General features: G+C 47.3%; 1 long non-coding RNA gene across 1 annotated transcript; it reads right to left on the bottom strand.

The window, feature by feature from the left end:
• Positions 1-444: 444 nt before the first annotated feature.
• LOC139828484 (uncharacterized) lies at positions 445-25,070 on the bottom strand. The gene is made up of 6 exons (XR_011740159.1): positions 24,891-25,070; positions 22,942-23,030; positions 21,711-21,844; positions 8,393-8,520; positions 2,364-2,463; positions 445-572 (listed from the first exon to the last, which is right to left on the bottom strand). It is a non-coding gene; the product is annotated as an uncharacterized lncRNA (long non-coding RNA).
• Between the last annotated feature and the right edge of the window lie 1,025 nt (positions 25,071-26,095).

Raw genomic sequence — 26,095 nt, 5'->3', positions numbered from 1 at the left:
TTCTACTGCTTAAAGAGAAAAAAACCTTAATATCTTTTTCCACGCAGTGAGTATTTCCACGGCAGTGCTGCCGAGGTGGCTTCAGGCAGCTGGCCCCACTGAGGGTGTTTGCATGGGGTGGATGATGAGAAATGGTTGACATCAATTAGGCAGGAGACTTTGAGTAGCCTGGGACACGGCTCCACCAGCAGAAAAGGATGCAGACTGGTGTTATGGGTTTGGGACCAGTCCCTGGGGCTCTTTAGCCAGTTCTGCTCTTCTCAGTTTAAGCTACTGGGAGAGAAAGCTTAGGACTAAACCAGAGACGAATCAGTACCAACGATGCAAAGAGCCACATCTGCCTCCCTTAGCCCAGGAAGCCCCATCCCTCCCACCGAGGCCCTTCAGCTGTGCCAAACCCTGAATTTCCACATTCCTTTCCAGCTCAGTTTTACCTACCTTGTCCCAAGAACAATGCCGCGTCACCTCTGATCACATCACGCTGAGCTGAATGCCGACTTTAAGGTCCACCTGGGAGAGAGGAGGGTACAGTTTGAACCACGTCTTCAAATGCAGGCACCGCATCCATTTCTCTGAAGAAGAGAATAGAGCTGAATTATTTACAGCGAGTATTATGGCTTCATCTTTCTTTTTTTCCTCTTTCCCCTCCTCTTGTTAAAGAACACAAAACAAAACACACATACAAACAAGTCAATGGGATGAAACATTTACTGTTTGTGCAAAGAGTGTTAAATGAACCCATTTCAGCTTCTCGATTAATATCTGGACGTCCTCTAGGCACTAACTTGGGTGAGTAGGTAATGACATTAATGCCATCATGCGATCCTCTTTTCCCTTACTGAGTCACCTTCCCCTTACACACAGGAGCTTCTTTCAAGGCTCATCAATTGAAATTGTTTGAATGCACCGAGAAAAATAATAAAAAGAGCATTTCATAACATTGGCAGGAGCATTTCAGGCATGAGTACTTTGAATATTTATTCGCCCTTTGTGTGAGCAATCTCAGCAAGAAAAAGTCGGTGCGAACAAAAGGAATTGCAAATACCAGCGAAGTAGCTGGGTAGTTTTCATTCAAGAGAATGTTTGCACAGGCTCCTGGGAGAATTATTAAGCAAGGTAATACAAAATCCCTTGTAGCGTCAAAGCTTTGGAGGCTCCATAATCCTCCTTGTCCAACAGAAAGCATTTATTCCTGAGAGCTGAGGGCCTAAGCTGTTGTGTTTGGTTGTTGGTTTTCCCTGGGTTGGGAGCCTGGAGAGGGATTGGCAAAGCTTGGAGAACTGTTGTCTTTGCCATATTTCTGTGTCACAACGTCTCTTATTTCGTGTGCCTCTCTTGGCCAAGCAGCCGATGCTATGGGAGCTGTGGGAAGGTGAGGGATTGCAGGAAAAAGCTGGTTAAGGAGGAAATCATGGCAGAACTTTGTATCACAGGGCTGGATTAGACAAGATTGAAATCAAAATGAGAAGGAACTGCTAAGGAGTGGAGCCAAAGCATCCTCCTGCCAGGCAAAGGAAAAGCAGGATAGCTGCATCCACTGAGTTTTTGGGGCTCAGCAATAAGAGTACCAGGGTAAATTTACTCATAATTAGCCTTTACAGGCAAAAAACATCCCAAAGAATTTCATGCTTGCCATAAAATTTTATAGGATGGTGCAGAAACTTATAGAAAGGATATTGTTTTCCATTATCTCGCACAGGTTTTTAGAGCATTTCTGTAGAACCCTGTTGGTTTCAGCCCTGTTAAATTCAATAACTTCCCTCAGGGAGTGCTTTAAGTGTCAGGCTTGATTCAGTTATATAACGGGATAAGGGGATAATCGTTAGACAGTGCACAGGGATGGGAGAAGTGGTTTTGTGTGGCACCAGTCTTATTTAAGAGCAGTCTGAATTTATAGATGAGGCTGATGAGAAAGTTGGAAGCAACTAACATAAGTGTAGAAGACAAAAGCCAGGCAGTGCTTTTAGAGAGGACTGTGATTAACTGGGATACTACAGAGACACAAGGATGGTTTCAGACAAGTATTTTAAGTGTTTTTAGATGTTTGTCTTGGTTTCATCAAAATGATGTCCCATGTACTCTTCTTGCTATTCATAATGTAAGCTATGGGGCACTGGAGTTTATATAAGAGCCTGCATTGCTTGCTTTGCAATTAGCGCATCCTGCAATTAGCAATCCAGAATACTGCAGTGTTTAATATTTCTTCTAACCGCTAATACAGAATATTTTACTCCAAATATACTGTTGTCCTTGCACCTTAATTTATTATGGCAGTGTGAACCGTGACTAATCCTTCTGCGTGCTGAGCGCAGGCACAGACCAAAAACCCAGATCAGCGTCTCTGCTTCCAATTGCTCACCTACCGTCTGCTCCAGAAAGGGCCGAGGTGGACAAACGTGCCTTCAGAAGACAAGGCATGTGAACATCTGCGTCCATCTGAGACCTGCTCTGATCAGGAGGCACCTGTTATTCGAAGAGGAGAAAGGGCGTGAGGCTGGTTTTCCGTAGTATCGCAGCGGAGGCGCCAACAGCCGTGTGAAATTCAAGATGTTGTGACAGACTTTTCATTCAGCCTGTGCATCTCAAAGGTCAAAAAAAAAAAACCCAAACCCAAGCATATAGGCAGTGTTGAGAAATGCTGCCAACACCAGCCCTGACTGCGACGTGAGCCTGGATTTTGCTGGAGTCAGCAGCAGGCCAGGCAGATTTGGAGCCTTTCCCAATTTTACCACCGATGACCATCGCTTCATGCCCAGAGCCTGGCGATCGATAGGCTCTTGCTTTTGTACAAATCAGGACGACTGCAGGAACTCTTCCCAACTATCCAAATGCTGTGTTTATCTCTCAAGCTCCACAGCTCTTCCCAGCCCTGTGCTGGGTGCAGATTTCCTGGTCCATCACTAGGAATCTTTTTCTTTTGACGGTTTCTTTGGGTTCATCCCTGGCCTGAGATGCTCCATTTGTTTTGGCAAGAACGTCCCTGAGATTTATACCTATAATTATACAGGTAACCTTTCCGACGGGGAATTTTAAAATGATCAACGCTAAAGCAACCTACGCATTAAATGTGATTAATAAGATGCCAAATGGCCACGAGTCTGTGCCTCCCTGCTTGTTAAGCATGTCAGCCAGAGTGTCCCCAGCTGATCCCACCACTGCGAGACACCCAAAAACAGTGTGGAGGGGTCATTCCCACTGGGCATATCCACTCCTCCCAGGCAATGCCCAAGGGGGAATTAGGGATGACAGAAGATGACATCCATCTCTCAAAGTTTAATTTCTAAGGACGGAGACTCTTTCTGGTCCTTGCTAATGTCTTCTCCTGCCCTTCCTGTCCCCTTCCTGGTGGGAGCCGTACCAGTACAGCTGGATCTCAAGTGACAGGAGGCAGATGAGCACAAGCCTCACTGGGCAGCAGGTTAAATGAGGCGCTTGCTCCCCCATGCAAGGTCCTCTCTGCAGAATTGTCTCGCCATCCCCAGGGGTGCCAATCGGAGCTCTTCTCCTCGCACGCTGAGCCGCCACCAGCTTCTCCTGCTATCAAAGCACCCACTACCCATATAATCAGGGAAAATAGCATCTGTCGGGATGTCCATCACACCCCACAGAGGCCTGGGGTCCCCTCCGTCCACCAGAAAGGGTTGCGCAAGCGTAAGGTGAAGCTCCACCGCACGCAGCATCACCGAGGACGCCGGCTGCACGGTGCGCTCGGCAGGTCGCACAGCGCTATCTGTTACAGCGTGCATCGAGGCGAGCTTTTACAAAGCTTGCATTTTGCTGACAGGCTGCCCGAAGACAGTAAAAATCAGTCACGGTCAAACTTGCATTGACCTTCAGTCAATGGCTACAGCGCAGCAGAATTACAGGAGAAACCCTGATAGCTGCTTCCCTATTCTCTGGACAAAGTTATTGCATATAAATTGTGTATTGATTAGAGGCAGGAAACGTTAAGAAGCCTCTTTGGGAAAAGTGGAGGGGTAAAGAAATTCAGGGGCTGACAAAAGAGCTACTTTAATTAGGAAGGAAAGCAAAGTAGTGGGAAATAAAAACAAACACAACCTCCCCTCAAGAGCCTCCCACTCCAGATCTGAAAATCTGATCAGGAATTGTCTCTCTTAAGGAAAGAAAACTGAATTTTGGAGCTGTTTTGGCTGCAATGCATGCAGAGAAATGAGCCGGTTTCCTCCCTTCACCCAGTGCTGGTGGGGATGGAGGCTGGCGAAACAAGTGCTGTGCTTTCTGCCGCTCCTGGATTTGAGTGCTGATCAGGGAAAGCGATAGATCACCTAACGAGTGTGTAACGACCGTGCTTATTTCTGCCTCCTAGCTCAAAGTGCTTACAGGGTAATTACACATTTTGGACTTATTAGCTGTAATTACTAGGTTCTGTAATCTGCAAAATGTGACATTAGAGTATGGGTGAGCTCAAGTGGTATAAATACACTCTGAAAAGTTGTCTTGTTTACCTTTCAACTTCTCCTGCCTCAACCTTAGATGACTACGGAGAGATGAGGTTCCCTGACCTAGGACACTCGTGAGAACACACACAGGTCTGGCCAGCAGCTAATTACAAGAGTCTTTCCAAAATTTGCCTCTCATTCATACAGTCAAATAACATGAAATGCTCATATTAAAGTCAGGGGACTCCTTTGGATAGAGAATATTTTACCAGGAGTAGCTGGATCAGCAACAGGGTTCTGTCTTCACTAGGACGGCTTTGGAATTACACAGCTAGCAATAAGCAGAAAACCAGAGGTTTTAAAGTGTGTTTGGGCTGACATAAAAGCCCTGCCAGCTCACCACAGATGGGACCAGCCAGGGCCAGAGCAAATGCAGCTCCCTGGGCTTATTTCAGCAGGCAGAAATGAACTGGGTTAGGACTCTCCTATCTACCAGACTGGTACAACCCTGGTTTCTGTACCCGCCATGAGAAAGCCTGGGATTCCCAAACCTCAAACAATTAGCATCTCCATACAACATTTCCCAAGGAAGCTCAGCTTTGCTAGTCCAGGCTTTTTTTCCAAAATTCCTTTAATTTCACACTGGTGCATGAAAAAGAAAAGCTGGTCTGCCTGACTGTCCCTTCAAAGCAGAGTCACATACAGGCCTGTTCTGGGATCATCGGGGCTCCTGGTGGCACGCAGAGAGGAGAGACAAGGGGGACCAGGTGACAGGGCTTGACAGAGACCAACAGAGCCCAAAAGGGCTTGACAGAGGGTGACAGGGCTCAACAGAGCCCGAGAAAGCCCAACAGAGCGCAACAAGGGCTCAACAGAGACTGAGAGCCCAAAAGGGCTTGACAGAGCTCAACAGAGCCCGACAAAGCCCCACAGAGCCCAGCAGAGACCGACAGGGCTCAACAGAGCCTGACAGAGCCCAAAACAGCCCAAGAGCGCCCAACAGGATCCTCACATCTAGCCTGAATCTCCCCTCCAGTATAAAACCATCAGCCCTTGTCCTGTTATAACAGTCCCTGATAAAAAGTCGTCTTTACATTTCCTGCCTATTGTTTTGGCTAAAAATCTATTTGCAGAGAAAAAAAATCAAACAAACAAAGCCAAAAAAGCTTGTGGGATATCCTAGACTTCAACGCACCCTTCCATACAGGGGTCAAGGAGGTACCCCGATATTAGGGTCATACAGCAGAATGAAATCAAGTGCTCATTGAAGAAGGAAGTGGGAAGTAATAGTGCCGATTACATGTCCTGCTGTTTGCACAGCGGGCTGGGCTGCAGCATCCCTTATCGCCCTGCTTTGATCTGCAGTGAGCCTGGGTCACAGCAGCAGTGTCCCTGTCCCGGCTCTGCTTATAGCAGGACCCCAAATAGCCAGGCAGGCAGAGGGGACCACGATGGTCAGGGACCGCCTGGGATAGGTGATGTCTTTCAGAGGCAGCAAAAACAGCTAATGCGTCTCTCCAGGACAACAAAATGCTACGTGGTACAACATGAACAAGCATTTTCATGGCAGTTTTACCCTAAATTATACGTGACTTCTCTTTATGAGCATCTAATACCTCCTGAAAGCAACGCTCACCTGTGGGAGCCTGGTGGCCACCTCACGCTGGGCTGAACCGGAGATCTGTGACAGTGCAAAACCAGAACCTTGTCCTTGTAACCACGCAGGGAGAGGAAAAGAAATAATAATGTGTGACCACCATTTTCTTTTTGTTTCCTTGGGAACCAACATCCCATCGGTGATGCGAACAATGGGCTACCTAAATACACAAAGTCTGGTTTCTCTTCCCTCTAAGGAAGGTTCGTTTGGGTTTATAGAGACAGAAGAGGAAGGAACGTGGACCGTAGGCTTCGAAAGCAATGCCACAGGTACCTGTCGCAGTAGCTCCAGGTTTCTGGCCACCAGCCAGCAGTTTAGATGGCTGGATAATCCAAAAGTATCGCTTGTCTTTTTGTATGCTTAAGATTTGTTTCTTTATTCCTCTATAGCGAACAGCACTGCCTGATACTTGGAGAAGAGAGCAGGTATAATGCCAGACGTTAGCATAGCAATTATTTATCTCACTGGAGCTCTGAGAGGCTTAATTAGTTAATATTTGCAAACTACGATGAGTTCTGGAGATGAAGGATGCAAAACATCCAAGGCAAGAGATTGCTCACAACAAAGCCCAATGCATCTCTTGCTTTGCCGGCTGAGCTCCCCTTTGCTGTCCAAAAGCCCAGCCGGTTTGAACCTCACTCCTCACGTGGTGAAGCTGAAAGACACCTAAGGGAGCGCTCCCTGCTGCACGCCAGCTCTCCCAAACCCAGCATGAATATGACACTAATGACATCTTTCAGAAATGTAATTAGCCTTCATTCAAGGAGAGGTACATTAGGGAGAATTCAGAGCCTCAGAGAAGTGGGCTCCAGTGGGTGAGAACTGAGGCTTGTGCTTTGAAAGCTGCATTAAGGGAAGGGGGGAAAAAAAATAGAAAAGAAAATGTTCTAATATTACTTAATTACTCCAAGACATCCTCAGATGTAATCGAGCTTGGAGGGCTAAATGAATGCTGCGCGTGTGACACCGGTAAAGGCTGATGCATTTATAATGAGAACACTTTGCAAGGCAAAGTGCGTCCCCACAGAGAGGGGGGCAAAGGGAAAGGACAAGACGGGCTGGAGAGGTATCAGAAGGTACCTGAAGATCTTCTGATCTCCAGCAGCTTTGTGCAAAGTTCCTTGTCCTCTGCTTTGGGTTGCAGCTCAGGGTGGAAGGAGGGAGGACAGGAGATGAAGGGTGCAGATGTGGGTACCAGCAAACCATGTACCGCGGAACTACAACACTCACGGTTTGGAGGCTAAAACCCTATAAAACATACTCTTAGTACCCAGTAAAATACATATGAGCTGCTACCTCACACTGACAGCAAGATGTCCCTCCATCCAGATCCAAACCCCAGTTGTTTTGGCATCTAATATGCGACCTCAGCATCCTCCTTGAGAAACCTCTGCAGGTGGGGAGCTGGGATGGGAAAGTGAGGACAAGCTTGGGGCAGGGCTGTCACCCATGGCGACCAGGGTTTGGCCCCATTGCTCCCATTAACATTGATGGAAATCAGGCAGCTAAATTACAGTATAAAAAAACAGTCCTTCTTATCCACAACACCAATCCAAGCTCACAAGTTCATTCCAGCCCTGATTTACAGACTGTAGAGAAGGAGACATTAAAATCCAAACGGTTTATGGTAATTAACACTCATTTAAATATTATACTGGTAACTATCACTTCCAATTCTATCCAGCCTTGAAGGGGCTCTGTGTGCATATACATACAGGGAGGTTTTAGAGGGCTACTGTGTCTTCTCTCCTGATTGCTGCTTTCCCAGAAAAAGGATGTTTAATGTTCATTAATTGTTTCACTTTGAGAAATTGCTATGAAAAGTCACCACAGGAGAACAGGAATATTCTTTTTGTTAATTTTTGTAAAGAAAGGAATAATGGGAAGCCCTGCCTGTGGCACGGCTGTGTTAGCTGAGCACAGCTCTGCTCAGGCTGTTTAAGCACCTCAATGGGTGACAAATAGCTATTAACACTCAGCTCCCTGTCACTGGAGGAATGAAGACTATGGAGATCAAACAACCTTTAGATAGGAACAAAATGCATTATTTATCACCAATTAATCTCTTTTTTTCCCTCTTTTCTAGAAAGCCCGAGCAGTAGGACTGGGGTGGGAGGCAGCGCTGCCTCGCTGAAGGCCAAGGGGCCTTTATCAAGCACTTTTGGGGAAACCTTGTGCTGATCCACCCTTTTGTGACATCCAACATCACTGGGCAATAAATAGATTGCGGAATGAACCCATAAGTTGTGGTACAAAATGAAGGCTGTAAATGTCGCAGTCCTGTTTTCAAGGCTCATAGAGCCACTCCAGCAAGGTCAGGAGTGCATGGCCCTACCTCGCAGAGCTGGACCACAGCATCCTCAGAGGATGAGGAAGAAGAGAAGATGTCCACTGCCACATTCTTCAGGCAGCCCTCCAAATGCTGAAGGCTCTGTCTCTTCCTTCTTCCTATGGAGTTTCCTTCTGGGAAGGTGAAAGACACAGAAATTTATCCCTCAAGGGATACCCAACATGTATATACGGCAGACCACGAACAGGAAAGGAGAAGCAGAAATGCATGGTGCAAGGTCTTAACCAAGCAAAAAGAGCAGCAAACCCTTCCTCATACTGAGGGCAAGTGGTCGATGTTTGTACCTTGTCTGCAGAGCTACCCAGGGTATTTGATATATCAAAGCCATCGCTCCTTACCCACCCATCCATGGCAAGTGGCAGCAGAGCCCGGGAACTGCTGCAAAGCCACTAAGATCCTAATGATGTTTTCTGCCCAAAGCATCCCAAGTGTGGCTCCTCCTCATTGCAAAACAGAGGTAGCCAGGAGAACCACCCTGATCCCTTCAGGCTTTGACCTGTCCTTTGAACCACATTTCCCAGAAAATGTCCCCAGGATTTTCTTGCAGGGGATCATCAAGTGATGCTGAGAGACATCAGCAAGAGCCCACGCCCATTCCAATCACTTGACAAGGTCTTGCAAGATCCATGTTTGCATTAAAAAGAAATTAAAAGGTTTTCCACTCCACTAGCTTGCCCAAAGCCTGCATGCTAAATAGCAAATGCTACCTATGAGGCTGAATAAAATCTTCATTAAAAAAAACTAGCAGTCATTGAATACATCATGAACAATGACATTGGGGAGGCATTGTTCTTCTTCTGCCTGATGGGCCATGCTGAAACACCTGTTTCTTATCGTGAAACCGTTAATAACTGTCATCACTGAAACCAGGGCTGAAAACATGTCATTAAGTCAAGTTATTCCAACCACCACCTAACTGACAAAAAAAAAAAATACACCAACAACACAGCAAGGGGCAATAAAGGCAAAATTAGATCTCAGATAAAACCCAGATAAGTGTCAAAAACATACTTGTCCATGTGTCCACTGAAAAACCACTGCCAAAGAAACCCAGTCTACATATTAGATGGCTCCTGCCTCACAGACATGAAAGACACAGCTGGGTAACTATAGGCAATTTTAACTGATTAACTACAGACATTGACCCTTTCAATTAATTCACCAGGGATTTGTTTCATTGCAATCATCTCCTAAAGCTACAGCCTCCCCACAGAGCCAACAGAAAGCCGGTTTCTGGTCCCGCCTTCCCCCTACACCAGCCGCACAGGGGTGACAGGGCTGGTTCCCTGGGGGTGTTTAAGGTAGTCCTGGCTCAGGCAGGAAGGACAGAGAGGATGCTTTGTACTTAGGAGGGTGGACATTTGCAGAACGCAACCCTTTAGGGCCCACAAGGTCTTTACCTTCTCAGAGAAACCTAGAGCAACGCACAAGTGAAATCTCCTGATTTTGTACGGTTGAGATGTGGAAATGGACCCGAGTTCTGTGGCGCAGGACCATCTTCTGTAACAAAAGCTTATTGTGCTGCTCACTGGCTAAATCAGCCCGATCTCCCATAAAAGCTTTAGATCATTTTTCTGGTTATTTTTCCCCAAAATCATGACTGGCCTCAGAGTTTCCTCTTTCCCTTCAAGGCCCTGGTCTGGTCCCATTTGGGGCTGTTTCTGTCCAGTGGAACCCAGCTGTGACCTTGTAAATTAAACCCATCCATCCAGTTTTTGATGTCTTCTGCACTGACAAAGTAGGTGGCGAGCTGAAGGCTGCTTGTCTGTGATGGTCTACTGCCCTAATTAGCTGCATTTTCCCATTACCAAGGACCTTGGCTCTTGTGGCACCATGCACTTTGTACAAAGACATCCATTGGAGGCAGTAGCTCCATCCCCTAAGTTTCTGGCGGGAGGCTATGCTGTCCTTTGAGCAAAGTCCTTGAGAAGCCACATGGTGCCAGCCTGAAAGCTTCATCCTCCTCTCAATGTACAGTCCGGATTTGAGTCTCCTTATTTCTATTTTCTTGAAACATCCAAGTTTAATTTCCCTCACTGCTGTATCGCCTGAAAGAGTTCAAACATGATCCACGCTTCGGATACAGCTCGGCATCCTTCATCTTCCCCTGCTAACTCCCCAGCAGCCTGAGAAAGGACGGTTCAAAGGAGCAAAACAAAACACTCACCTGCCTGACAGAATAGTTTGCTTAATCCCCCAAAGGCAAATCCTGTTAGCATGTAAAACCAGGAGTGATAATTGTAACCGGTTTTCAACCTTTACTGTAGTGGAAATAATCACTTCAGCGGCACTGCCTGGCTTCCCAGAGACTTTTTTCTCCGCAGATTATTTTAGACTAATCTAACAAGGCAGGGGGAGCAGGAGGGAAGGAGGATATGAGATTAGAGGAGAGAGAATATTTAAGACTGGGGCGGGAGGGTGCGATTCAGGCAGCTACAGGTTGCTCAGGCCGGCCAAGCAGCATCTCTGCTCGAGAAACAACGCCAAGACAAAACATATGAAAATGGGTAAAACGCAAACTGCATCTCATGCAGATGGATTCCATCAGGAAAGCCTGGTAAATATATTTTTCTGGGAGATAACAGCTTTTTTTTTTTTTTTTAGACAAAAGCCAATTTTTTGTCTTTTGTGAGAGAGCTTGACCATCTGGACTTCAGAAAAGCATTTGATGCTTTGTCACACGGGCAAATGATTAGTTAAGCTGCAGGAAGAGAACATTGCAATAAGAATTATGAAGCAAAGAAAAGCTTTGCCTAAAAAGCAAGATTGCAATAGATAATACCAAAAAAGGAGGCAGTCTGGAGGGGTTTTGCTGAGCAGACTGTTCGGTCACCACTCACATTCAACATCTCCTTAACAACCGGGGACCAACGCTCATCAAACTCACTGCTTAGGAGGCAAAACAACCCAAAACAATGAGTTTTGGCATCATTTGGAAGGAAATGATGACTCTGAGAACCAGATAAACAGACATGGAATGACGTTCAATGGCACAAAAGCCAAGGGCAGGTTTAAAAAAGCAGGGGCAAGGATGGGAATTTGGTGGAGATGACACAGAAGCCCCAGCTGTGTGGCTGAGCTGCCCTTCAACAGCCACCGAGACAACACCCATTATAAAATGGCATCTACAACTCCGAGTAGTTCCAAGAGAGAAAAACCTATTAACTGCTAATGAAGAACATCTCTGAGATTGCATCCCCAGTACTGTGGTGAGGTTGGAGAGAGCAGATATAAAACACTCATCAGCACATTTAGGTTGGCTAATTACTATTTGCTATCATAAGAGCCAGGGCCTGAGACAGCCTCATTTAAGGGCTTCTGGGCCTCGCTTCTTACAGATGCTCGGAAATAACCCTCCTGGGTTTTATTTTCTTACCCAGGTCCAAACCAGACTAATTTAAGGCTTACTCATTTGGGGAGTGCTGGTCCTTTGCAGCTGAGCCAGCCCAGTTTAGTCCGGAGTTAAGTACCTCTCATTCATTCCTGGAAGATTTTACAAGAATACAGGTATCAATAAGTATCTCAAAAACCAAACCGCTGAGGAACAGATGGAATATAAGCTGGTCTTAAGTCCTGCTAGAATGGGAGGTTGTGCAACACAGCATCTCCAAACCCACATCTTCACCAGCCCTCTCCAAATGCAAAAATCGCCTTTGAAGGAACCCAAAAATCACAGTTTCTCCTTTGCAAGGGTCTTTGCAAAGCAGGAAGGAATGAAGCGAAGGGATTTGGGTGGAAATTAAACTGAATTTACTCTGGTGAATTTTCATGACAAGATACTTTGGGCAAACATTATTAAGCCTCCCTAGGTAATATAATTAGAAGTTCTGCCCCTTTTATCTAAAGTTTGCACACACATGCAAAAAATCCATCGCTGCATTAAGTGGTAAAAAGGGCTCTTCCTTCTTTTTTCTTTATTCTTAATAAATGGGGCTTTTTTAAAAGATTTCTTTAAGCAGGTGAACATTTCACAAGGAATCCCAGGCACATTCCGAGTACATCTGGATCCCTCTTGAGTAAACCAGGAGCCAGGGTCAGGTTTTACATCAAAATACGAGGCAATAAGCCTCAAAATTCCGTTGGCCATTTGAGGGAGAAGACAGCAGCAAAGGCCTCTAAGCGGAGAATTACTCAGGTTTACGCAGCAACTTGTGTGTTTATGGGCAAAATCCACTCACTCCACTGTGAGTAAGGACAGGCAGAAATTGAGACAAAACGGGTTTAATCCAAGAACGTCAACTCGCAAACCCAAGATCTCACAGGGAGAGAGAAGAAAGGCCATTTCAAATGATGAACTTATTTACCCAGGCCAGAGGTTTTTCAGCATCATTGTGGGGTTGTCAGCAGCTAAAAAAAAAATGATAAGATTTAAAAAGGAAGAAAGAATAAGGAAAAAAGCTTTACAAAGTACAAATAACGTGGTACATTGGGCACTGTCCAGGGGCGCAGATGGCTCAGTCAAGCTCTTCAAAGCAGGGATTTGTACCTCTCTGTGTCCAACATCCCCATTCACAAACCAATCCTGGGAGTTTCACTCTCGGCGTCAGTTTAAAAAAAAAAAAAAAAAAAAAGAAAAGTAATAATAATTTTTAAGAGTATCTTGGATTTATCCTGAAGTAAGAAAAAGAGCTTCTTTCGCAATCTCAGGAAGGGTTGTGGGATGGGAAAGAAGTAGGTCCCTTCCCTCCCTGGTTTTGATTACAGCTTATCAGCACCATTGTTTCATTTAAGATTTCCCATAAAAATTTCACTCGTGGCAAACACCCCAACCGAAAGAGTAAGCAAGCATTAATAAGAGCTGTCTCTTATTAAGACTAGTTTCCTAAGAAACGGGAGCTCCTGTGCATGCACACACATCTGCCTCAGTTAAGCCACTGTTTAATATCTTCCATCCAGTTTTGTCACAGGGTAGGAATCGCAAACCGTTACCTCCCTGAAAGCTTAACGAAAATAAATAGCTGGACAACGGAGACAGCGATAGCCCTGTGAAGAACAATCTGTTCAACCTCACTATTAGCCATTGGGGAAGCCACGCCAAGGAAAGTTATAGGAGATCACGCTCTGCACCGTCCCCTGCCCGCAGCAGCACTTGGCTCTTATAAAAATGGATAAATTACTGTCAATAATAAGTGGATGGGGGAAAGAAGAGAGGTTTATGTGTTGAGCTTGTCCTCCTGAGAGTGGCTGCTCCTCGCAGCGTCCCTGCTGCCAGCAGGGTCGAGGGCTTTGCCTCCTGCAGCCCCAAGCAGATGGTGTGGACACGCCTGAGCTGCAGAAATCTTTTGTAATAAAAATGCCTCTCCCAGAAATTAACTTTAATTAAGGCATGAAAGCTTAATATCTGTATTTGAGATATCAAGCCTTCAGCGGAGAGGCCATTCCCAGCCTTCCGTCTCGCACCTTCCCCAGCATCTCCTCCTGCCCCTGGATGCTGTGCCCCAACCTGGTCCTTCGGGAAGGTGCCTCCAGCCGTTCATTTGCAGGGGAACGTGCAGGAACGTCACGTCTGGGGAGCTTTCGGTCCCTCCTGATAAATTTGACAAGGGGTTCAAAACTCGTGGAGAGGAGGCTGGTGGGAGGAAAAGCGCTGACAGACAGTACAATCGCATAAGCTGCTTTTCCTCGGGAAATCAGGCTAAAAATAATACCCTGCTATTTGACAGCCTCAGCCCAGGATGCAGGAGCAGAGCCCGGCTCTGGGCTCCCACAGCACCCAGGCACAGGGACAGCACCCACGAGTGGAAACTGCACCCATGACCAGTATGGCACCCGCTGCCACCCGTCGTGGCCACCCCAGACACCAAGGTCCACCAAACCCAGAATTTTGGGTCCACCCAGCCCCCGAATTTCAAAAGCAAAAGGGCTCCTGCAAGACCCCCACAGCTTGCGTGGTTTCACTGTGCTACTGCATTAATCTAGAAAAGAGAAGTCATTTAACTGCCCAAAACCACGTTTCCCCGATGCAAGAGGGAAATCTTGCTGTCACAGACACAATTCGCTCTCCACATCCCGCTCCGGTGATGGAGGAGAAAACCCTTTGGTAGTAATTGCTATGCAAGGCAGGCAGGAAGAGATTCTGCTAGCTTTTATTATCAGGGTATCCAGATGTAAAACGAATGCCTGCAATATTTATACATGTCATCACTTATAATAAGTAGCCTGATTTGTCAAACGGAGACAAGATTCAGAGATGTCAATTAGGAGGAGACGGAGGGCGAGGCGGGGGAGAAACCGCGTGGTGTTTATCAGCGCCACAGATGCTGCTTTCCAAATGTCAGAGACAAAACTCTGAGTGGCTTTGACCGGCAAAGGCATGGCCAGAAACCCAAAACAAAGCGGTAAGGGCGAAGGCAAAGGGTAAAGCTGTGGCTGGGTCTCATTTTGGGGTCAGTTCTCTGCTCCAGGTGTGGTCGGCAGCCTGCAGAGCCTGGCGAGCAGGGTGGGAGGGAAGGTTTCCTTTGAGTGCCCTCTAATGCCAAGTAGAGGAAGAAGCAGTGGGTCCTGCAGGATATGGCAAGGGACTGTGGGGAGATGGGCAGCAGGAGGTGGGAGCAATCCCCACCAGGAGGTGAGAGATGCTACCATAAATGTGATGGACGGAGCCCAAGAACAGACCAAGGAATGAATTGTCTGTCTGGAGAAAGCACTGCCACTGCACTGTACACCCTTACAGGGTACTTTAGCCCACGGTTACTGGCAAAAATTCCCCTTTTTTCTTCAAAATCAACAGGCAAAAGTCTTGCTGAAGGCTGAGCTGGTGCTCCCTCTGCCCCAGCTGTTGGGAGCTTCGCCCATGCTTGGGCTCTCCTTGGCCAGGTGAAGTCTCCTCTGCATAGCCAAGGCTTGCCAGCAGCAAGAAGACCAAGGTTGAAGTGTGTAAGAGTTCATTTAAGAGTTTAACAAGCCCTGGCCTCCAAAAACCCCCTAGTAATTCACTGCCAGCCTTAAAACCTGCCTCCTGTGATGTCCATGGCTGGTGGCACCAGCCAGGAGAAAGTCCCTGATGGAGCAGGGCAATGGAGAGCAACAGGCCCACTACAGAGCTCACAGCTTTGGGGAGATTTACACCCAACCTCTGTGTCAACTTTGAACAAAGCTCCCCAGATGTTTGCACCTCTGGATTTGTGCAGCTAAGCCCTGCTTCTTCTCCCCACCCAGCAATAGGTGGTAGCAATGACCTGAGCTGGCCATGCCCTGTGGGGCCACTGCTCCTTGCACCCCAGAATCTGGGTCCCTCCTTCAAACCGTGGCCTCTTCTGCACAGGTGGAAACAGCCTCTGCACACTGGTGGCCAGAGGCTGGGACCACAGAGGGAAGGGGTGACAAGGGAACCGGAGTGTTGTCCTCCTGCAGGGTTAAGTGGCCCAGTGTGTCCCATTATAGTAGCATCACCATAGCAGGGATGAGGGACGGGGGAGAGAAAGAGAGAAGATCTCCATGGAATCTCATCTTCCAGCCTGACAACGCAGAATCATCCCAAAGCACCTCAGCCGACAGCAACATTAAAGATAAATCAGGGAGAAACGTCTAGTTGAAGATCCCTTAGAGATGCAATTACACATGCTGTTTGCTCTCATCAAGGCGAAGGAAGGACACTTGCAAGAAGCACCTGCAAACAGGGAGAGCTTGGTCCTCAGCCCAAAAACACGCGAGGAATAACTGAGGTGTATTTTGTCACTGGAAACAGTCACACAGTCGAGGTTTTGTTCATCACTTTCTCAGAGGCACAGGACCATGAAAAGCCAATACCCCGCTTTTTTCTCTTTGAATAGTATTAAAAAAATACGTCCTGTGGCAAAGAGCTATACAGGAGGAAGGCACAGTGCAGGACCACTGCAGAAATACAGCCTCAGAGTCTGCCTCCTCCTGTGAGGCGATGCCGTACCTCAGGCAGAACATATCAAGCAAGTTTCAAGGCTCCCAAGAATGTCACCCTGTGCCAAAGTCACCACGAGGAGTCCTGCGGGAGAAGGAGCAAACCCCTGAGCAACGCCAAGGGAAGTGCTGACACCGGGATTCGTCTTGCTTAACTTAATAACTGCAGACACCTACATCTGAGCTCCTCATTCTGCATGCCTGTCTCTCTGTAATGAAGAGAAATAGGCACTTTTAGGATACAAATCGATTTCAGGCATCCACGTTAGCGGATAAAAGCTGAAAGCACTTGCGCTGGGGAAGTCGCAGCCGTCGATGTCCAAGCTGCCCATGCAGCAAATCCCTCCCGACCACGCAGCAGGGGACAGCAGAAGGAACCGGCCTGGGAGCAAGATGTGTCTTCACGAGATGAGAGCTGATGTTTGGAGACAGCCACGGCCGACGGGCGAGCAACGCCGAGCAGGGGCGTTCTCTCCTCTCCTCCATCGGAGACTGAGCACCCAGGCTCCCACCTCTGGGGAGCGCTCAGGAGGGAAGAGGGATGACAGCCACATTAGCACCTTCTCCTTCTTGACAGCTTGTTGTTGTCCAAGCTTTCTCGTCCTCTGCTAATTATTTCCTTTTGATTTGGAGACTTCAGAAGTGAAGATGTGGCAGTAGCCCCCAGTTTGCAGCTGAAGAGGGGGAGAAAAAAGCCCTGAATGACAGAGAAGGGGGAGGCTCACTCTTGTCCTTGCATCAAGAAAGCTGGAGCTTCTCTTTAGAGGTGTTTGGTGTGTACAAAAGTGGAGGCCAGACCTAAGAGCTACAGTATGTTGCACTGACATTCAGGGCTGACTCGGGGAGAGCAGAAAGAGTTGAGCACTGACCAGGTAATCCAAGCCCAGCCAAGGAGAACAAGGTCTAAAGGCATCCAAAAACCAGCACGAGGATGTTTGGAGTCACTTAAGGAGCATGTTTTCAAACCTGGAGGGCCACTGTACCTGCTCAGCGTAAATCTCTGCAATGCTTCCTCAAATTAATCCATGGGAAGAGACTCACTAACCGGCAGAAGGTCAGTGAGGGTGATTCGGACCAGTGGCTTGGAGAATTCTCATTTTGACCGATAACCAAAGATCAGAAAGGAAAAGAGCACACTCATGGGAGAGGGAAGGAGACAGTCTCCACCGGGAAGGGAAACAGCCTGCACCCAAATACAGCCTCTGTGGGATGGAAAATGCTTTCACCCCGTCACACCAGTGCTCCCGTCTGTATCCCTAACACTGATGCTCAGCTGTACAGCCCTCCCCAGCCTGGAGCTTTGGGGTAAGGAGCCATGGAGGTCAGCTTCCCACCCACCCCCAAACCATCACAGCACAACAAGGCAGTGAGAAAGCACCCGAGGGAAACCACAGCAGCCCAGAATCCATTCCGGCACTCTCCTTGTGTGATGTGAACCAGGTTGAAAGGTCCCTTCACCCCACACCCTCCCCAGATTAACCCGAGGCACAAACATGGGGCTGGCCAGGCGTCTGCATGCAAAAATCCTCCGCCCGCTTGCAGCTTTTTTTCCGAGCCCATACTTTCGTATTAAACGGTCTGTTAGAGATTTGCCGGTACTTTTCAAGCTCTGACAGCCCTGTTTTTATTTCAATTGCCTTTAAGCCACTTGGTGGTATTTTCATATATAAATATGGAAATATGCAAAAGCCCCTCCGATTTATAGGATCCGACACCACGGTTTAAATGAATCCCCAATGATCCTGTCTCCTGCTCCCCCAGCATCCCCTTCCTCAGGACTCTGGTGCTCCCGCTCCGTGCAGAGCAATAATCCTTCCCGGGCAGGTCGGGAGCTGTATCTGTGCTCCCTTCCACCCATCTCCCATCTTTTATACCAGCGAGGCCACTGCTTTGCTGCTCCTCTTGCACAAACCGAGGCCGTGCTGTACAAGAGCAGTTTGCAAGGCAAGGCAGCCCTGGGGATGCAACCGTAGCAGCCAGCGGAGAATCCACACCAAGCCTTGATAAGACCCTGCATGGCTTTGGAGGAGCCGATCCCCAGGCAGAAAAAACTCTTCCCAAAGGGAAAAGAACTCCTCACCCTACAGCTCCCATCACAGGAAAGCCTGGCTATTGCTTTGGGGTTAGATCAGGAACAAGAAACTTCCATCTCACACCACATTTTCCTTTTCTGCCTGTCTCCAGCAGAGCATCACAAGGGAAGAGCTAACTCAGGGGGGAACAGGTCCCGTTGCCGCAATGGGAGCCTGGTGATGCTTTCACACTGAAATCCCCACAATGTTTGCCTGAGAAAATGCCTTTTCTCTCTTTCAAACCACTCCCGAGCAGCTGAGCACAACACAAACCAATGCTGAGCTCATCACAGCAGCAAACTACCCCCAAAACCTTCATCCCCTTTGGCAGGGGCACAGCCAGGGGCTCATCCAAGCTGCATGGCCGCTGCCATTCTACACATGCTTCAAAACAAATTTAAAATATATATATATAAAGATTCAAGTAATGGTAGCCTATATGAGGCTGTTTACACTGGTTTAAATCACTGAAAGTCATTTTAAAAAGGAAGAAGTAATACATGTCTGCTAGTTAAAGAAAAACAAATCAGCAACCTGGAGAAAATTGCCAGTTCAGTATGTGCAACAAGAGACGGTTACAATAATCTTCTAGCAGGCATATATTTTTCTATAGGTGCCCCATATTCTCCCTGAATACTAACTTGTTCAATCATCTCGCCACAGCCCAGGAGGAGGCTCCTTTGCTGGAAAACGGCTGTGGCACCCGTCACCCTCCGCCTCTCACGCTTCTTTGGGGACAGAAATTGGAAGTTTGGCTTTGCAAACAGAGCGAGCTTTGTGAGACTGGAGGACACACAAGGAGGAAAGCCCAGAAGACATGGGGCTGGTTTACTAAGCACAAGCAATGCTGCCTTTATTTAACAAATCGTGTAGCTGAAAAAACAAAATGTCTTTGATGAGGAGAAGGCAGAACCACCTGCTCAGCAAGTCCAGCATTTCTCCTGGAATGCTTTGGGTTTTTGTTTTCCTTTTGGCCTATTTTCCGCATCAAGAGTATTTCAATTTCCCTCCAAAAGCAACTTGATACAGATCATGAGAAGGAAGAGAAAAGAAAAATTGGGGAAAGAAGTGTAGACACAGCTTTTGCTGAAGGAGATGCCTCTAAACAGCTGTACTGGAGCATGTAATTCTATCAGATAAAGGCTATTCGCCATTTTCTAAGAGATTTTAAATATAAACCCGTAAGTTTGGTGTTAGGCCTGCATTCCTACACACGGTTATCACATTGACATGTCCTGATTAACCAAAGAGAATTAACCTCTCGGTGTGCAGAAAGAGTTGATTATATGAAATAAATCAAAGATTCTTTTCCAGTTCAGATCAAATTAAAAATAACCGACTGTCCTTGTGATCTGCTTTTTTGGCGGCACGTGCCCAGAGCACCCAGCTGCTCTGCCCTGCAAACCACCAAACCATTTGGGTTGGAAAGACCATTAAGACCACGAAGCCCAAGCACGAACCCAACACTGCCAAGTCCACCACTAACCCATGTCCCTAAGAACCTCATCTACACATCTGTTCAACCCCTCCAGGATGGTGACTTCATCACTGCCCTGGGCAGCCTGTTCCAATGCCCGACAGCCATTTCCACTAAGAAATTTTCCTAATATCCAATCTAAACCTCTCCTGATGCAACTTGAGGCCATTTCCAAGGTGCTCCCGAGGCTCTGCTGCCAGCTCCTGCCATGTCTCCTTCAGTCCTCCTCCACCATCTCCCACTTTGTCCCTCAGCGTGAATCATTCCGCTATTAACTGGTGACACCATTAGCTTTTGCTGTCACCAGAGCTGACAATTCAAAAGGCCCTCGAGAGCTGTCTGCAGAAACACAATAAATGAGATCTCTTAATTAACACCTCCCTTAACTAAATGAATTAATTTTATGCAGATGATGTGTCGTGTCTTCGCAGTTTGAGGGTGACTGAGTAGCTGAAAATGTCCCTCTTGGTGGAAAGAATTTTGCTTGACAATGTTTCTATAAACAAGCCCAGCTCCAAGGTGGCTGCAGGTACGTGATGGGCACGAAAGGATGGAGGGAAGGAGTCTGCTGGCATTCCCCTGCTCCAGCATCCCTCGGCTTGCAGGAGAAATGCCTCACCAAGACCAGGGAGGGGAAGAAGCCCCTCTGCAAAGAAAAAGACACGCGGGACACACACGTTTGCATCCTCGGGCAGCTACAGAAGCAGAACAACCCATCTCCTTTTCTTCCCCAGAGCAAAATCAGCTGCAGCTACGCCAAAGATTGGAGAAAAAGTCGGGAAAGGCTGGTGAACTCCTTGCTGCAGCGAGCATGGTAAAAGATAGATCATAAAGGTTAAGAGAAAAGGACTTTGGGACTCAAGAGTTAGGGTTTGAGCACTTGACCTATAGGCATCTGATAGGCAAAGCAGATCCCACAGCCCCAGCCAAACGCAAAAGCATCGCTACCTAAATAAGCATGGAAAATGGATTGCTAAGCCAAAACATCTTGGACTTGATACGTACACACAGCCCCCTCTCCAAATTCATCTTTCTTTTCAGGGCAGATGGCAAACACACGTGAAGGAAGGAAAGCAAGGAAGGAAAGCAAGGAAGGAAAGCAAGGAAGGAAAGCAAGGAAGGAAAGCAAGGAAGGAAAGCAAGGAAGGAAAGCAAGGAAGGAAAGCAAGGAAGGAAAGCAAGGAAGGAAAGCAAGGAAGGAAAGCAAGGAAGGAAAGCAAGGAAGGAAAGCAAGGAAGGAAAGCAAGGAAGGAAAGCAAGGAAGGAAAGCAAGGAAGGAAAGCAAGGAAGGAAAGCAAGGAAGGAAAGCAAGGAAGGAAAGCAAGGAAGGAAAGCAAGGAAGGAAAGCAAGGAAGGAAAGCAAGGAAGGAAAGCAAGGAAGGAAAGCAAGGAAGGAAAGCAAGGAAGGAAAGCAAGGAAGGAAAGCAAGGAAGGAAAGCAAGGAAGGAAAGCAAGGAAGGAAAGCAAGGAAGGAAAGCAAGGAAGGAAAGCAAGGAAGGAAAGCAAGGAAGGAAAGCAAGGAAGGAAAGCAAGGAAGGAAAGCAAGGAAGGAAAGCAAGGAAGGAAAGCAAGGAAGGAAAGCAAGGAAGGAAAGCAAGGAAGGAAAGCAAGGAAGGAAAGCAAGGAAGGAAAGCAAGGAAGGAAAGCAAGGAAGGAAAGCAAGGAAGGAAAGCAAGGAAGGAAAGCAAGGAAGGAAAGCAAGGAAGGAAAGCAAGGAAGGAAAGCAAGGAAGGAAAGCAAGGAAGGAAAGCAAGGAAACCTGGGTTGTGGTTGGCATACCCGCAGCTATCTTCTATAAAGCAGCCACTGGTAAGAGGATAAAAGCTGCTTCTAGAGCCTTTGATGGCTAAGAAAACAAAAACCAACCATGAAAGCTTACCACTAAAACAGACATTCTCCTCCGGGTCTGAATTACCAGTGCAGCCTTCGGTCCTTGAAGAAATGCGATTGTCCACAGGAACAGACTCGAGGCCAAAATCAGAATCGTATTATCCAGGTTATCAACAGGACGCCCTGAAGAAACACAGCCAAGAATTATTTCCTTCTCTTTTGCCCTTTGGAGCATGACAGAGAAAAAGACTCTCCCTATTTTTTTTTTTTTTTAAGGAAATTAATTAGATTTTTAAAGTGGTTTGGATTTAAAACCAATTTCCCAATTAAAAAATGTAAGGTTTACAGTTGGTGCAGGATTTAAGCTTGGGCTGCTTGTTTGCCTTACGGGATGGATGCACCAAGCCCAAGTGCTGCGGTCATCACTATTTTAACAAGAGCATTTTAGGGAACGTTTAGGGGAAGCGTTCTTCCGATCAAAGCCAGTTTAAAGGGGAGAGAGAGAAAAACTCTGGGCTCCTGCCAAGTAAAACAGCACCAGGTAGCTCACATTGAAAGGTATTTCAAGGGAATGTCCACTTTTCTTTGCAAGAGCAAGGAAAACTCTCCCCAAGAAATCAGGGATGGGTATTGGTGGATTCTCTGATGTATACTAAGGGGCCAGCTCTCCCTGAATTTCTCCCCCATTGGGACACCAGCAGCACCCCCTCTTTGCCCAGCTCGCCTCTGAAGGAACTGGTTCCAGGCTTGACCCTCTTATCTCCTACAAACACAGCTTGACCTGGGCCATACTTGCAGCAAGCCCTATTCCTTTGGGGTGATTCAGAGCTAGAAGTGGATTATTACAATCCAGGAAGAAGCGTTCTGGCTTCTTTAGTGTTTACAGCTTTTATCGCAGAAAAACCCACCTGTGCTAGCTATAAAAACAGATAAAATCTCCCAGCCAAGGCTGCTCTACTCAAAATCCCACGTCACTAACAAATCCCTGTGTGCTCTGGGAATCCCCCCTCAGAGAGCAGGAGCTCTGGGAAAAGCTCTAAGGTTTTCCTCTGATTCAATCTGGCCTGTGATCCTGACTTAGAGGAGCTCTAGAGATGACCTTAACGCTGGCAGCACAGCACATTGCTGTGTCAAACAGGGTCGGGCAGCAAGCTGGATCGATGCTTCCATCATCCGGGCACCGCCAGCAGCCACCAACGCGTGCCTGCTCTACAGCAAGACCAAGCCGTGGCAACAGGGAGAAAGAGGAAAAGCAGGCTTAAAAATACATTTGTATATACCTTTTTGTGCACCAGTGGAGTTGTTTTCACACCCAGGTGCTCTTTCATGGTGTCTTCACTTGTTTCCAGGCTTCAGGGAGATTTTGTCGCTGCGACATAATGTAGATGTTGGTCAGCGAAGTCAATGGTATTTAACAGTATGACATAAATCTGAGCACATTCCTGTGGTGCATGTGATTTGCTGTTCTAGGAAGGTGCTGATTGCTTCCTCTGGGAAGGAGCTGGGGTCAAACACCAGTGTGGAGGTACCTGGGCTGTTATGAGAGGAAAGCGTGGGGAATGGAAAGGAGATCTCCGAAGAGCAGCACAGTGGAGAGACGAATTTAAGAGGAGTTGTAGAGGAAAGCTGAGAGATGGACGGGGACCAAAGACAACTTGGAGGGAGGAAAGCGACTGGAGTAAGCAGAGAGCTGCAGGAGCCCGAGGGTGAGGAGATGTTGGGAAGCCATCACAAGGATGTAAGGTTGTTGGAGGACGGAGAGCCAGAGGTTGGCATCCAAAAGAAAGAAGACTGCATGCAGCCCATCTCAAAGTCTTTTAGGGTTTCTCACCACCCTGGTGCCACCAGAGAGGATTTGATGACCTGAAAGAACCCTCACCTTGAAGTTTAAAAAGCGTCTATCTCCTACAGCCAAGAAGAAGGGGAAAAAGTGTCAACATCCCATACAAACTGCAAGGGAAGGAAGGAATGGGGAGACATGCAGAACCTCGAGCTTGGTTCACATCTATTGATGGAAACAAAATCAGTTGGCCTCTAATTGCCTCTTTCCCACACTTATATCCAACCCATCCTTTGGCCTTTCTCACTCTAATTCTATTAATAGTTGTCTTCTCAAACTTTGGTGGAGTGGGTCAACGGGCTCCCCAGGATACAAAGTTCCTACCAGCTCTCACGAAAATCTACATCTACATCTACATCAACAGACACATGCAGACCTGGGTAAGGACAACAGCAAAGCAAAGGGTATCGAGAGATGCTGGACATGCTCAGACAGACCAGAAGAGGGTGGTACAAGAACAGTGGGGGTGTGGAGAACAATCAGGTTTTTCATTTATGTCCTCCTCTCCCCACTACTCCTGTCTTCCACAGGAAGCAGTTTCAATGGCACGTGGCTCATCCATGGCTTGAGAGGGAGCAAAGAAATCGTTCGCTTGCTCCGCAAACAAGCACAGGAAGGCCAATATTCCTTCCCATTCCTGCCGTTTCATTAAACTAATTTTATGCATGAGGTGAGATTGCATCTTTCCTAAAAATAATAATAATAATAATAATGAATACATTTTTCTCGAGTGACAGCATCAGTGATGGGGTTTTGTTTTACTGCAAAGCAGACAGTCCAAGAGAGCACAACTAGGAGCTGCCTGGTTAAAAACACATCAGGAACAGCTGGAATGAGCACCTGAAGGAATTTATGAAGCTTTCTGGGTTATTGTGGAGCAGAAAGGTTAAGGAACCATGCCATGTAAAGACGTACGCAACGTGTTCCCAAAGCCATGTACTTCTGAGGGCGAATCAATACCCACAGGATCCATCCAGGCAACTGGATTGAATGCGCAAACTAAGGGCACCAAAGCAGAGATTCATGGGTACTGACTTTGTTAAAGCATAATCCTTCAACAAGTCCAAAACGTGGCCCTGAATGGGGATGCCAGATAGCACTCAGATGAAAAAAAAAAAAGCCATTTTTGATGTGAGTAGGCAGTCTCCAAACCCCACGTCCCCCATAGAGAGCTCAAGGATGACTCCAGCCGGTCCTTTGCCCAAACCCCAGTTGTAACAAAGGAGATGGGAAGACAAATAGATAAATCAAGTCCTTGCAGAAATGCCAAGAAACGCAGAAGTAGCTTTGGAGGGAGAGAGCACGTTGCAAGGAGAGATCTCGGGAGACAGTCTGTGCAACACAAGGAGGAGGACAAGAGAAAAAAGCTTTTAGCACCTGTTTGCTTACACTTATAAATAAGGAAAGAGGCAATTGCAGTTAGGGAGGACAGGAGACACCCATCTCCTTCTGAATCCTGCTCGCTGTCCCCTCGGTGAACTCCACACTTGATCGGAGCTGCAGCGAGTGGAACTGCATCCCGCTTCCCCGCAGCACGCACACAGACCAGCTTCCCCGGGAAGAAACGTATCACCTGTAATTAGAGAGCGAGAGTTATAAATACAACAGTTGAATTAAAAGCGAGAGATGAGTCTAAAGTAAAAAAAAAACAGAGCTTGAGCACAGTCAAATCACAGCATTTGACCAGCCCTTGAACCTGGTTTGCATCACCACAGGAGCTGGCGTTTCCAGCCAAAGAACTTGTCTCTTTTTCCACCAAGAGACACCTTCCCCATCATTATTTTCCAAGGCTGAATACGTTTAGCATGGATGACAAAGCGTAGTAATTTCTGAGGGCTGTTACAAGCAAGGTTACGGACACGGCGATGGTTGATTAAAGAACTGAACACGCTTTGCTGAAGTAGAGCATCCTCCTATTTGCAACCCAGCACACAAGGCCATGGAGCATGGGTCCCTTCAGGAACAGACTAGAATAGAACAGGTATTTCACACAGCAGGGTGCCCAGGACACCTCCTCCACCTGCCACAGGGTGCCCAGAGTGGCTAAGGCTTTTGTATTAGGTGGTTATGACCCACAACTGCACCAGAGCAAGCCCACGGCTGTAACCTCCAGATCTGGCCACCAAAGAGGCCCAAGTGAACCAGTGAGGTCCACGGCAGCTCCTCGGAGCCCTGTGGCACTTGGCTTTGCACCATCTAGCAGGAAAGCCCAGAGAAGGGAACAGCGCCCTGAATGGTAACAAGCAACAAATGGAAGTGTGGAGAGGAGGAAAAGAAGCAAAGTTCTGGTCACACAAGAGACAGAAGAACATTGCAGTACACGCTGCAAGCTCTCGGCTCTTCCTTTCTTGTGGAACACTCCAGGAATTCTGGCTGGTCCTGTAAGAGAAAGGTAAAAGTGTTTGCACCCATCATCCCTTCCCAGATAAGGAGAAAGAAGGGCTGTGCTTTAAGACTTTGGATACTCCGGACACCAGCTCCTCATACCCACTTGAGGATGAGGAGAGCAATGAAGCTGGAAGACTTCAGTCTCTCTGATGTGAAGTTACATCCAGAGAGCCAAGCGAAGCTGTGCCAAAGGTCTGACGCCCTGC

Source organism: Patagioenas fasciata, chromosome 8 (genome assembly GCF_037038585.1).
Source record: "Patagioenas fasciata isolate bPatFas1 chromosome 8, bPatFas1.hap1, whole genome shotgun sequence".
In the NCBI taxonomy this organism is placed as follows: Eukaryota; Metazoa; Chordata; class Aves; order Columbiformes; family Columbidae; genus Patagioenas; species Patagioenas fasciata.
This window is presented reverse-complemented; position numbering and strand designations above follow the sequence as displayed.